Source organism: Phocoena phocoena, chromosome 1 (genome assembly GCF_963924675.1).
Source record: "Phocoena phocoena chromosome 1, mPhoPho1.1, whole genome shotgun sequence".
NCBI classification, from domain to species: domain Eukaryota; kingdom Metazoa; phylum Chordata; class Mammalia; order Artiodactyla; family Phocoenidae; genus Phocoena; species Phocoena phocoena.
The window spans coordinates 30039750-30050221 of NC_089219.1; the positions used below are offsets into that span (position 1 = coordinate 30039750).

Genomic DNA, 10472 nt, shown 5'->3' on the forward strand with positions numbered 1-10472 from the left:
TCAGTTTCCCCGCCTGTCCAAGCCGATGGGGCCTATGGTCTCAGCACCCTTCTCCTCTCCCTGCTCTTGCCCTCGCTCCTGCCTGCAGCCTCCCCTGATAGCTGCCCGGTTCGGTGTCCCGGCTGGGCCCAGTAGCCCTTTGGCAGGAGAGCAGAACGGAGCGCTGTTAGTCACGGTGTAGAGCGGTACCATCCATCGGGGGAGGCCAGCGGGACACAGAGAGGTCATCTCCATTACAAACTTGCTGTGATTAAGCTATTACTTGCCGTAATGGGATCCTTTCAGTTGGAGGTGATGCCTGCCACAGCTGATAACGCTGCTGACGGCCACTTCGGCCTGGCAGTCTGCAATAACACAGGCTCTCCCCTCTGTGACATGCTCAAGTTCTCACACTCATCAAATAGTCCATTTTCCAGCACAACTGGGTACACTTCCCCGTGACAAATACCTGTTTGCTTTTAATCTGTTACAAGCCGAAGAGGCCCAAAGGAAGCACTCCATCACGGGAGGAATGTTTTCATAAGCGTGCTCGGGAGGGGCCCCCGAGGGAGGGGCCGAACAGCAGTGCGTGGCTGGGATGTCTGAGCACTTAGGGGGTGTTCTGCCAGTCCAGAGCTGAGTTTGGGAGGAGGGGGTGTGCTGGGGTTGCTTGGTTCTGGGGTGAGTGGGGAGGGTCACACAGACGTGCAAGGCATATTTTCACGTGTCTGTGCTTGGGGAGGGTGTGGAGAGCGGTTCCCCGGGGGGACTCAGCCCTTGGTGTGTGCATGGGTGTGACTGCAAATGCGTGTCCCCGAGTAAGGGCAGGAGGTGTATGACATCTGCAGTGTGTAAGGAAGGCTAAGTGCCCAGGGGTGTGTATTCACATACGTGCATGGGACCTGGAGCTTCCACGGTGTGCAGCAGTAGCCCTGCGTATGGGTGTGCCTGGGTGAGGACCCGTGTGTGCGCATGCTTGAATTCCTGGGCACATGATAGGGAGCGCAGGTGTGTGTGAGCGTGCGTGCGTCCACCTGAAGAGGGTCGGCGCGCGGTCTAACAGCACGACCAGCTTGCCCGGGGCCTCCTGGGAAGACAAACAGGGGCCCTGAGCACACACCCTTAAGTCCTCAGATTTCAGGCCAAGATTGTTCCAACACCTGGAAGCTGGGGATTCACTCTGAGCCAGGGTTGGGGGACAGGGACGGACGGGGGTGCTTCAGAGACCCGAGGGGCCCTCCCCAAGCCTAGATTCTGGATGCAAAGTCAGGGCCTCAGGTGCACTCTGTTCCAGATTGAAACCAGAGTCTGCAAGAGCTTGTGCACCTGCAGACGGCCATGGGGCGGGAGGAGTAAGGAGGCTTGGAGGACAGCCCAGAGAAGTCGGCCGCGCTGGAGCCACGCAGCAGCCCAGCAGCAGCCCAGACCCAGGGCTCGGAGGATCCACGGAGGAGGAGGGAGCTCGGATGGTGGAGAGGACGGCAGCTTCACGCCCAGGAGTTACTAAAAGGGACACTACAGCTTGGGGCTCCCCGGTTTTCTGATCCGAAGAATGTGCTGGAGGGCAACAATGGGAGGAAATGTGCCCTGGGCGTCAACACGTGCCCGGCCCCAAGCCAGCCACACCGTCAGTAGCCTCCACGCCACTACGCGCTCAGCCCTCGGCACGCAGAGGCCCTCAGAGACTGGTTTACAATCAGAATCCCCCAGGACCTTCTAAAAATCTTTACTGAGGACCAACTCTGAACCCCCCAAGTGTGTTGTGTGCATCATTTATGATGACCATAGCAGGAGGATGATAAATAGCTACTGTGGGTCAGGCGTGGGCGTGTGCTTCACACACACAATTTCATTTGTAAATAACAATTCCTAGTGATAACAGTGGCCCACTGAGTGCCTGATGGGAGCTTCCCACATGCCAGGCACGAGGCTCTGTGTCTACAGTAATCTTAAAACCTCGCTGAGGGCTGAGGGGCAGGGCAGGGCAGCTGAATGCCCCCGGTGCCACAAGTAACAAGCCGAGGACCCGACGCTGAACTCTGGCCGATCTTCAAGGAACGTCCTTGAGGAAAGTATTCCAGCAGGATCATCTCCTGTTCCTGCCTTCACCCTGGAACCTTACACAGCCGAGCAGAAGGTGAAGCTTAGGGCGCTGGTTCACGGACTGATGGAGGCTGTGCTCATTAAACGATCAGATGGGTGGAAAGGACCCAAGTCCTCCACGTCAACAGAAAAAAGTAGGAAAATGCCAAGGAAAAGCTCCTGATCCTTATATTCTACACAATACAAACAGTAGCGTTCCCAAAGCGTTTCACTTTCATATGCTTTTTTCCTGCCAAGGTCACACAGGGAGGGGATGTCAGAGCAAGGGTGAGGCTGAACCTCCTTCTACCACCCACTGTGCCAGACATCCCAGGCTGGGAATGAGCCTGGACTTATTTTTCTCAGTTCTGAAGAGAACGTACTGGAAAATGTATGGTTGTGTCTTCTCGTGAATGTTTAGTCTGTTTTCTAAAGAGATGTGTGCAAAAAACGTGGTCAGGATAAGGTCCAGACGAGGCTGAGGGTGGAGAAGAGGTACGGGCGGGAGTGGAGACCTTTGACCTTGAGGATGTCCCTTGTGACCTTGAGGACTTGGGGGTAGAAACTCAACTTCTGGATTGGTGGATGTGAGGACAGCAGAACGCAGGAACTTCCTGCCAACAGTGGTACCACTGAGAAGGGAAGGAGGGGAGAACGCAGATATACTGACCACCAGCTGTGGGCCAGGCCCGGGGCGAAGCCCTTATATGGAAGATCCTATGGCATTACCCCACTCCACCACCCAGAGCGTAAAATGTCCATCGTAAATGAGGACACTGAGACTCAGGAAGTTGAAGTGATTTGCCCCAGATCGCACAACTCGGCAGCAGGGAAACAGGATATGCAGCCAGATCTGGTGGGTTCTTTCTCGCATATGTCAAACTTGGGGGCACTGTGTACCCCACTTCTGAGCCCTCTTGGCGCAGCTGTGGGCCCTGAGCATCCTTACCCTCCCTGTCCTCAGCTTTCGGCTCCATTACGAGCGCCACTCATCACAGAACCTGGAATCTCCTTGCCCTGGGAGCCAGGGGTCAATGCTTCCATCTCTGCTCCGTCCTCCTTCCCAAAACACTGACCGGGGACCCTCTCTCGGTTCTTTGAAGGAGCTGGTTGCTCCTCCCAGCCTCTCCCAGGTGCCCTCCTCCACATTTCGTGCCCCAGATCAGCGCAGGAGAAACTTCTCTCGTCCTTCTTATCATCCCCAGGGGATTGCTGCTCTGTCCAGCACATTCCAGGGAAGGAAAAGGATCCAACACTGATCATCTGGGACTCCTGCCTGAGAAATGGCCCTTTCTCCAGACCACGACCCTCCCCCAATGGACATTTAGTTCACCTCTAGAGAAAGAAATGGACTGCCTGGTAAATGAATAAGTTAAACTCCTAGTTATCCTCCAGATCTCAGACTAAACATCACTTCCTCAGGGAAGCCCTCCCTTGACTCATCCTCAGACTCTGATTGCACGGCACACCAGTCCTTCAGATAACACAACTTTACAGCCAAACCATAAATAGCGTGACACAGTGTTGGACATCTGTCCCCCCTACTGTGCCCCATGAAAGGGGAGCTGGGCTTACCATGAATCCCCAGCATTCAGCACAGAGCTCTGCACATCATAGGAAGGCAACCAGTAATTGCTGAATGAATGAATGAATGTATGCTCCGGGAAGAGCTGGGGCACCCTCCTCTGGGCCCCTGCAGCCTCCTGGACATAACTTCCTCACTGCCCTATCACCCCATACTCACGTCTCTCTTTCACAGTCTCAAACTCACAGCTCAAGAGCCAAGTCTGGCTCAGCAACAGATTTAAAGTAAGTAATTTTATATTTTAAAAATCAATACAGTAGGGCTTCCCTGGTGGCGCAGTGGTTCAGAGTCCGCCTGCCGATGCAGGGGACACGGGTTCGTGCCCCGGTCCGGGAAGATCCCGCATACCACGGAGCGGCTGGGCCCGTGAGCCATGACCGCTGAGCCTGCACGTCCGGAGCCTGTGCTCCGCAACGGGAGAGACCACAGCAGTGAGAGGCCCACGTACTGCAAAAAATATATATATATATATATATCAATGCAGTAATTTCTCTTGAAGAATAGAAAGATCTGGCAACAATCAGGTGGAGCTAAGTGGTAGGTGCCCCTCTTTAGATGAGCCTCAAGTCTCCAGATGGCCAAAGACCCCCAACTCCCTGTTCTTCTTACTCCAGACCTGCTTCACTCATCCCTGTTACCTGCCTGGACACTGTGAGCATTTGGGCTTGTGACCTCCTGCTGTTTCCATAACCCTGCCCTACCCCCAAGGCCGTGAGCTTCCTGAGGTCAGAGCATCCCTCATGGGGCCTGGTGCAGAGAAGAGGAACAGTAAATGTTGGCTGACTGAGTGAACATAAGCAAGAACTGGAGGAAACTCCAGGGAGTGGTAAGACCAAGTGGAGCAAACTTCTGTGTAAGGAGGAGAAAGCCTTGCCTAAAGGAATGGAAGCACTCGATCAGATGCTCTTTAAGGATTAGTTAAGAAAAGATAGGGCTTCCCTGGTGGTGCAGTGGTTGAGGGTCTGCCTGCCAATGCAGGGGACATGGGTTCGTGCCCCAGTCCGGGAGGATCCCGCATGCCACCGAGTGGCTGGGCCCGTGACTCATGCCGCTGAGCCTGCGCGTCCGGAGCCTGTGCTCCGCAACAGAAGAGGCCACGGCGGACTCTACTGCCACCTGGTGGTAATAAGTACATATTGCAGGAAGAGTATTCTAAAAGGAAAACGCAGCCAACGTGGACCCACCCACCCCCACCCCCACCCCCACCCCCAGGCAGAACCACCCTTCACAAAGGGAAGGCACAGAATAGGGCAGAAGTGACTGGTTTAAAAGAGAAATTAAATTCAAACCACAATTACTGAGTATTTGAGGCACCTGAGTTGGGCTAAGTCTTCCCCAACCCTAGGCCCCAACCCTTGATTACCTTAACTGTAATCAAGACAGACATAAATAATTCTAACGCAAGGCAGACTGAAGTCCAAGTCCAGAGCTATCACATCCATTGAGTGTGGGTGTTGCATCTCAGCTTGAACTAACCACAATACTCAGTAATATAGGCCAGGCATTGAGCAAAGTGGTTTCTCTCTCTTTTTTTTTCTCCAGCAAAACTTTACAACAATCTTTTGAAGTAAGTCCAATTAGCATCCCATTCTGCAGATGAGTCAACTGAGGCTCAAAGAAGTGAAGCCTCTTACCCAAACAGCTAGTGAATGGTAGAGAAAGGATTCAGATCAGGCTTAGATTTGACTGACTCCAGACTCCTCGCCATTTCTTTAGAGTCTCCTACCTGCTCTAAACCCAAAGTGGCCTCTTGAGATTCCAGGGCCCACCAGAAATCAGAATCTCCCCTCCTTATAACCTCAGCAGATCTCTGGAAGGACTAGATAAGCACAAAGAAAAGTGGTAGAAGTGTCTGGCTCATACCTTTGTTCTAGCCCACCTTCTTGTCCACCCCCTCCTCGGCCTCTATTCCACAAGACCCTCACCCTCTGGAGGTTCTCCCAGGTCTGCCTGCCCCAGGGGGAGAGAGGTTGCCTGTCCTGAGCCTCAAGCCCTGGCTCTGCATCATCTCCATGCCAAGTCCACAGCCCATCTGGGCAGCTCAGAGCCTTGTTTGCTGATTCGCAAGTTCATAGTACGGGCCAGTGCTCCCCAGAGAGAAATACAAAACCATAATTGTTCCCGGATTGGCTTGTGTTCTTTGTGGAAAGAAACAATACACAGCCTTTGTGTTTTAAAAAAAAAAAAAAATTACTGAAACAAAAAATTTCCAGTTCACACTCTTTTGAATTGAGAGAAATAAGTAAACACTATTTCCCAAATCTATGTTCAGTGGGAAGCCTCCTTTTATTATATTTATGCAAAAACATGAGCCGAATATCATCCTATGTCACTATAAAACACATTCAATAATAAAATGCAAACGCTATTTGCAAAGAATTACAGAGGATCAAGTTCTGGCCGATTGCAAGGAGTAGTTTAAAATTAAGAGTTTTAAGCTTCATGTATCCCAATTTTATTTGGTAATAATCTATGCCTTTAACTTACCCTGTTTATATTTGCTCCGAATAATGTAGCCAAAAATCCACTGCACGTTGATTGTGAAAAGGGTAACTCATTATCTGCTTTTGCCCAGAAATAACAGAGGAAGAAAAGAAGGTGTTTGCTTGCACTCCCACAGTTCTTTGGAAATATTTGCTTTCAGACATTTTGTATTATTGTGCAGTGCACATATTTCTGCATGGGAGCTTTGCAATTTTGAAAAGATACCAAGAGGAGCAGAAAAAGAAACTAAAGAAGTTTTGCTCATTCTTTCGCCCAGGTTAACGTGGAGCTTAATCTGCATACCCACCTGAGGGATTCTGGGACATTGCTGTGGCTCTCCTGGGAGTATTTACACGAAGGGCCTGCAAGGAGGATTTCGGGTGGTTGCTGGAGGGATCTTACACCCTATGCCATTAAAGGAATATGGAGAGCCAACCCACAGCGCTAAAGAAGACGCTCTGGGGAGGATGGCAATTGGAGGAAAGACACCCTAAGCCAAAGGAGTGGATGAGTATATGATTGACTGTGCCAGTGAACAGGTAAGAGTCTCTTTAGTGCTGTCGAGAGCCTTGGTCACCCAGTAGGGAAGGACAGGAGACCCTAGCAGTGCCAGGGTGGAGTCCAGCTCCTGTGACTGCTGGCCAGTCCCTAGGAACGGACCCCAAATCCACCCAAACTTTTACATAAACCCTCTGGGATTTATAGACCACAGAGGCTTGGAGGTCTCCTCCCTCTAAACTGAGGGAGAGAGGAGGTGTACCCAGCAGGAGGATGGGCAAGGTCTAGGAACCAACACTGAAGCCTGGTCCATCCAGGGTCCTGACCACCACCCAGTCCCCATTTCCACTCCTCCATCTCTGCCTGTCCTTCTTCTTCTCCTTCCTTCATCCATCTTGCTCACTGCTCCTCTTCCCATTACCGCCAACAGTCACATTAAAATCTCTGACCCTGGGCTTCCCTGGTGGCACAGTGGTTGAGAATCCGCCTGCCAATGCAGGGGACATGGGTTCGAGCCCTGGTCTGGGAGGATCCCACATGCCACGGAGCAACTGGGCCCGTGAGCCACAACTACTGAGCCTGCGCGTCTGGAGCCTGTGCTCCGCAACGAGAGGCCGCGACAGTGAGAGGCCTGCGCACCGCGATGAAGAGTGGCCCCCGCTCACCGCAACTAGAGAAAGCCCTCGCACAGAAACGAAGACCCAACACAGCCTAAATAAATAAATAAATAAAAATTAAAAAACAAACAAACAAAAAAACATCAGCGGGTACTCAAAGATTGAATCATAATAAAAAAAAAAACCAAAAAAAAAAAATCTCTGACCTTTTTGTAGCATTTTTTGCTTTCTCCAGAGCACTTTTTGTACACAAATACTTCTTAAACTGGGGTGCATAGCCCTTGGGGGGCTCCCATCCATGGGCCAGAGAATTTTCAGAGCCACGTGACACACATGGCCCATCTTGCTGGCATTAAAATTACCCAGTGGTAAATAACTTAAAACACTGGCTTTGTGTTAAAAGAAACAACATGGGTATATTATGGAGTAGAATGCAAAATGCACATAAAATTTTTAGCTACAGTAAGACTTCAGATAAATTGTGAGCCTGTGGCAGGCTGCTTTAAGCTACACCCTCAAACCCCCAGGGTACCTGTTTACTCTATTTTGCCATTAGGTTTGGCTTTGGTGGAAAAGTTGGAGAAGCTCTGACTTACTTTATCCCATGAAATCCTCACAACAGCCCTTTCAAAGGAAGGCAGTTTTAGAGATGGAGGAACGGGGACCAGACATGCTGAGTAACTTGCCCCAAGTTACCCAGCAAGCAGGTGTCAGAGCCTAAACATCGTCCAGGTATTCTAACTCCAAGTCCAGTATTGACTCCACACCGAGGTACTGCCAGGCACATTGAACCACTGGGGCAACAGGCCCAGGAGACAGGTAGTGATGGGCCCACAGCTAGGGAGGATCCTCTGCAAATTTATATAGTCCTCCCCCATAATCCATGGCTTCAAAATTCATAGGCAAGCAGGTGCTCCAAACCTGGGGAGCTAAGACGCAGATGGCTGCAATTCTGACATCACCCAGATAAGCCACTGTCAACTCTGGACCGCCAGCCTCAGAAGCTGAGGGCAGGGAGATTGGGAATTCTTGGTTGTTGAGATCGGCAGTTCTTTCTGGTAAGACTCAAAAGGCAAGAAGTTGACACATGGGGACCAGGTGGCCCTGCTCTCTTCCTCAGTGCTCAGTGCTATCAGGGCAGATACTCGGCTCCCAAGCCACTGGGCCCAGCAGGACTGGAGTCAGCTGCCGAATGGTTGGCTGGAGAAGGATTTGAATCCAGGTCGGGCTGACTCCCAACCCCCAGCCCTTCCCACGCTGCCTGAGGTTATGAAAGGAGTCCCATCCTGGAGTCAGGATACCTGAGTTCTAGACCAGCTTCTCCAAAAGGAGCTGTATGACTTGGGCCAGTGCCTTCCGATTCTAGTAGAGGGGGAAACACTCTGGCACCCTGGGGTTCTAGAGCCAGAGCCACCTGGGTTCAAATCCCAGTTTTTCTACTCACTAGCTGTATGGTCTCAGGCAAGCTTTCACATGCCTGTGCGTCAGTCTCCACATCTGTAAATGGGGACACGATTGGTGCCCAGCTCACAGGATCGTCGTGAGGATTAAATGTCATCCACACAAGGCACTCGGAAGAGAGCCCCGTATGCAGCCGTGCTCAATTAAGGTGAGATATTACCGTATAAAAATGAGAGTGAAGGGGGTCAAGTGGCAGCCCCAAGGACCCACACCCTCGCAGCAGTGAGTCTGATTGGCAGGTGGGATGGGAGCCGCTGTGTCGGACCTAAACAGCTGCCTCTCCCATTGTCCCCCAGCAGCTCAAGCCCCGAGTCCCGTGGCTGGTATTCTTTCAACAACTTTTTACTAAGTATCTGTTGCAGGAAGGGGGACCCCTTCCAGGGCCTGAGAGTGGGCTCTTGTCTAACACTCGGAAATGAATTGTCCGAGGAGACATGTGCTGACAAAGCAGGAGACTTTATTGGGAGGGGGCACCCAGGTGGAGAGCAGGAAGGTAAGGGAGCCCAGGAGGACTGCTCTGCTACATGGCTTGCAGTCTCGGGTTTTATGGTGATGGGATTCGTTTCTGGGTTGTCTCTGGCCAATCATTCTGACTCAAGGTCCTTCCTGGTGGCGCACGCATCGCTCAGCCAAGATGGATTCCAGCGAGAAGGATTCTGGGAGAACATATGGACCGGCATCTCCTGTCTCCTTTGGACCTTTCCGGAATTCTTCTAGTTGGTGGTGACTTGTCAGTTCCGTGTTTCTTACCAGGACCTCCTGTTGTTACAATAACTCATGCAAGTGGCTACCATCTTGCCTGGCCAGGGCGGGTGGTTTCAGTCAGTGTTTCCCCTAACATATCTACCCTGGGCCAGGCATGGCTAGTGTATGGGAGACACAAAGGAGAGCAAAACCAGACGCAAACCCTGTGTATCTAGAAGAGAGACAGTGAACAGACCCACAAAGAAATGACAGCCAGTGGTAAATACTACATGGGAAAATAAATCAGGGGGAGGGTATAGCGATGGGGAGGTGTTTTAGATGAGCTGTTTCGGGAAGCCCTCTCTGATAAACAAAGAAGTATTTATCATTTGTAAATAGTATTTAGCCGCCCTCAGCTTCAGAGCTCAGCCAATTTCCCAGCTGGGGGAATCGTTGGCGTTGTGGTCACCCATGTGATCCCAGAGGCCCGCAAGGAAGACAGGGAGGGTTTGAGCATTGCAGAAGGGGACGCCCTGATATCGGTGGATTGTGACATTTTGGGGAAGGTGCTGGGGGTGATGGTCCACGAGTACACTCAGGTTGAAGGTAAAAAGCTGGGATTGGGAGGCTGGATCCAGAGTACCGACTGGAACACAGTACAAGGCCAATTGCAGGGTCCCATCTCTGAGGTGCGTCATCCGCAGGAATGCTTGAGACACGAGGAGGTCTCAGATCACACACCGACAGAGGCAGCTTCAACAGTGAGAAAGTCATCTTAAAGTCAGACTGCTCAGCTTTCCAAATTGTGAAATAATGGCCTGAATTTAAATTTTCCAAGATAAATTCAGTGGTTTTGTTTTTTACTGTTAATAGAGGTAGAACTATTCTGTGTTGTGTTAGAATTTACCTGTAAGTTATTTTAGTATCAAGTACACGAATGTTACTGTATATTTTACGTATGATAGGATTACAACTGCACACAATTCTAATCTAATTCTAATAAAAACACACTAGAGCCTTAAAAATATTGATAACATTTACAATATTGTAATACTATAAACAATAATTATTAAGAAATAGAG

At 50.9% G+C, this 10472-nt stretch overlaps 1 pseudogene; it reads left to right on the top strand.

Moving 5' to 3' along the window:
- The first annotated feature begins 874 nt into the window (after positions 1 to 874).
- Positions 875 to 10204, top strand: LOC136124470 (acylphosphatase-1 pseudogene; annotated as a pseudogene).
- Positions 10205 to 10472: the final 268 nt, after the last annotated feature.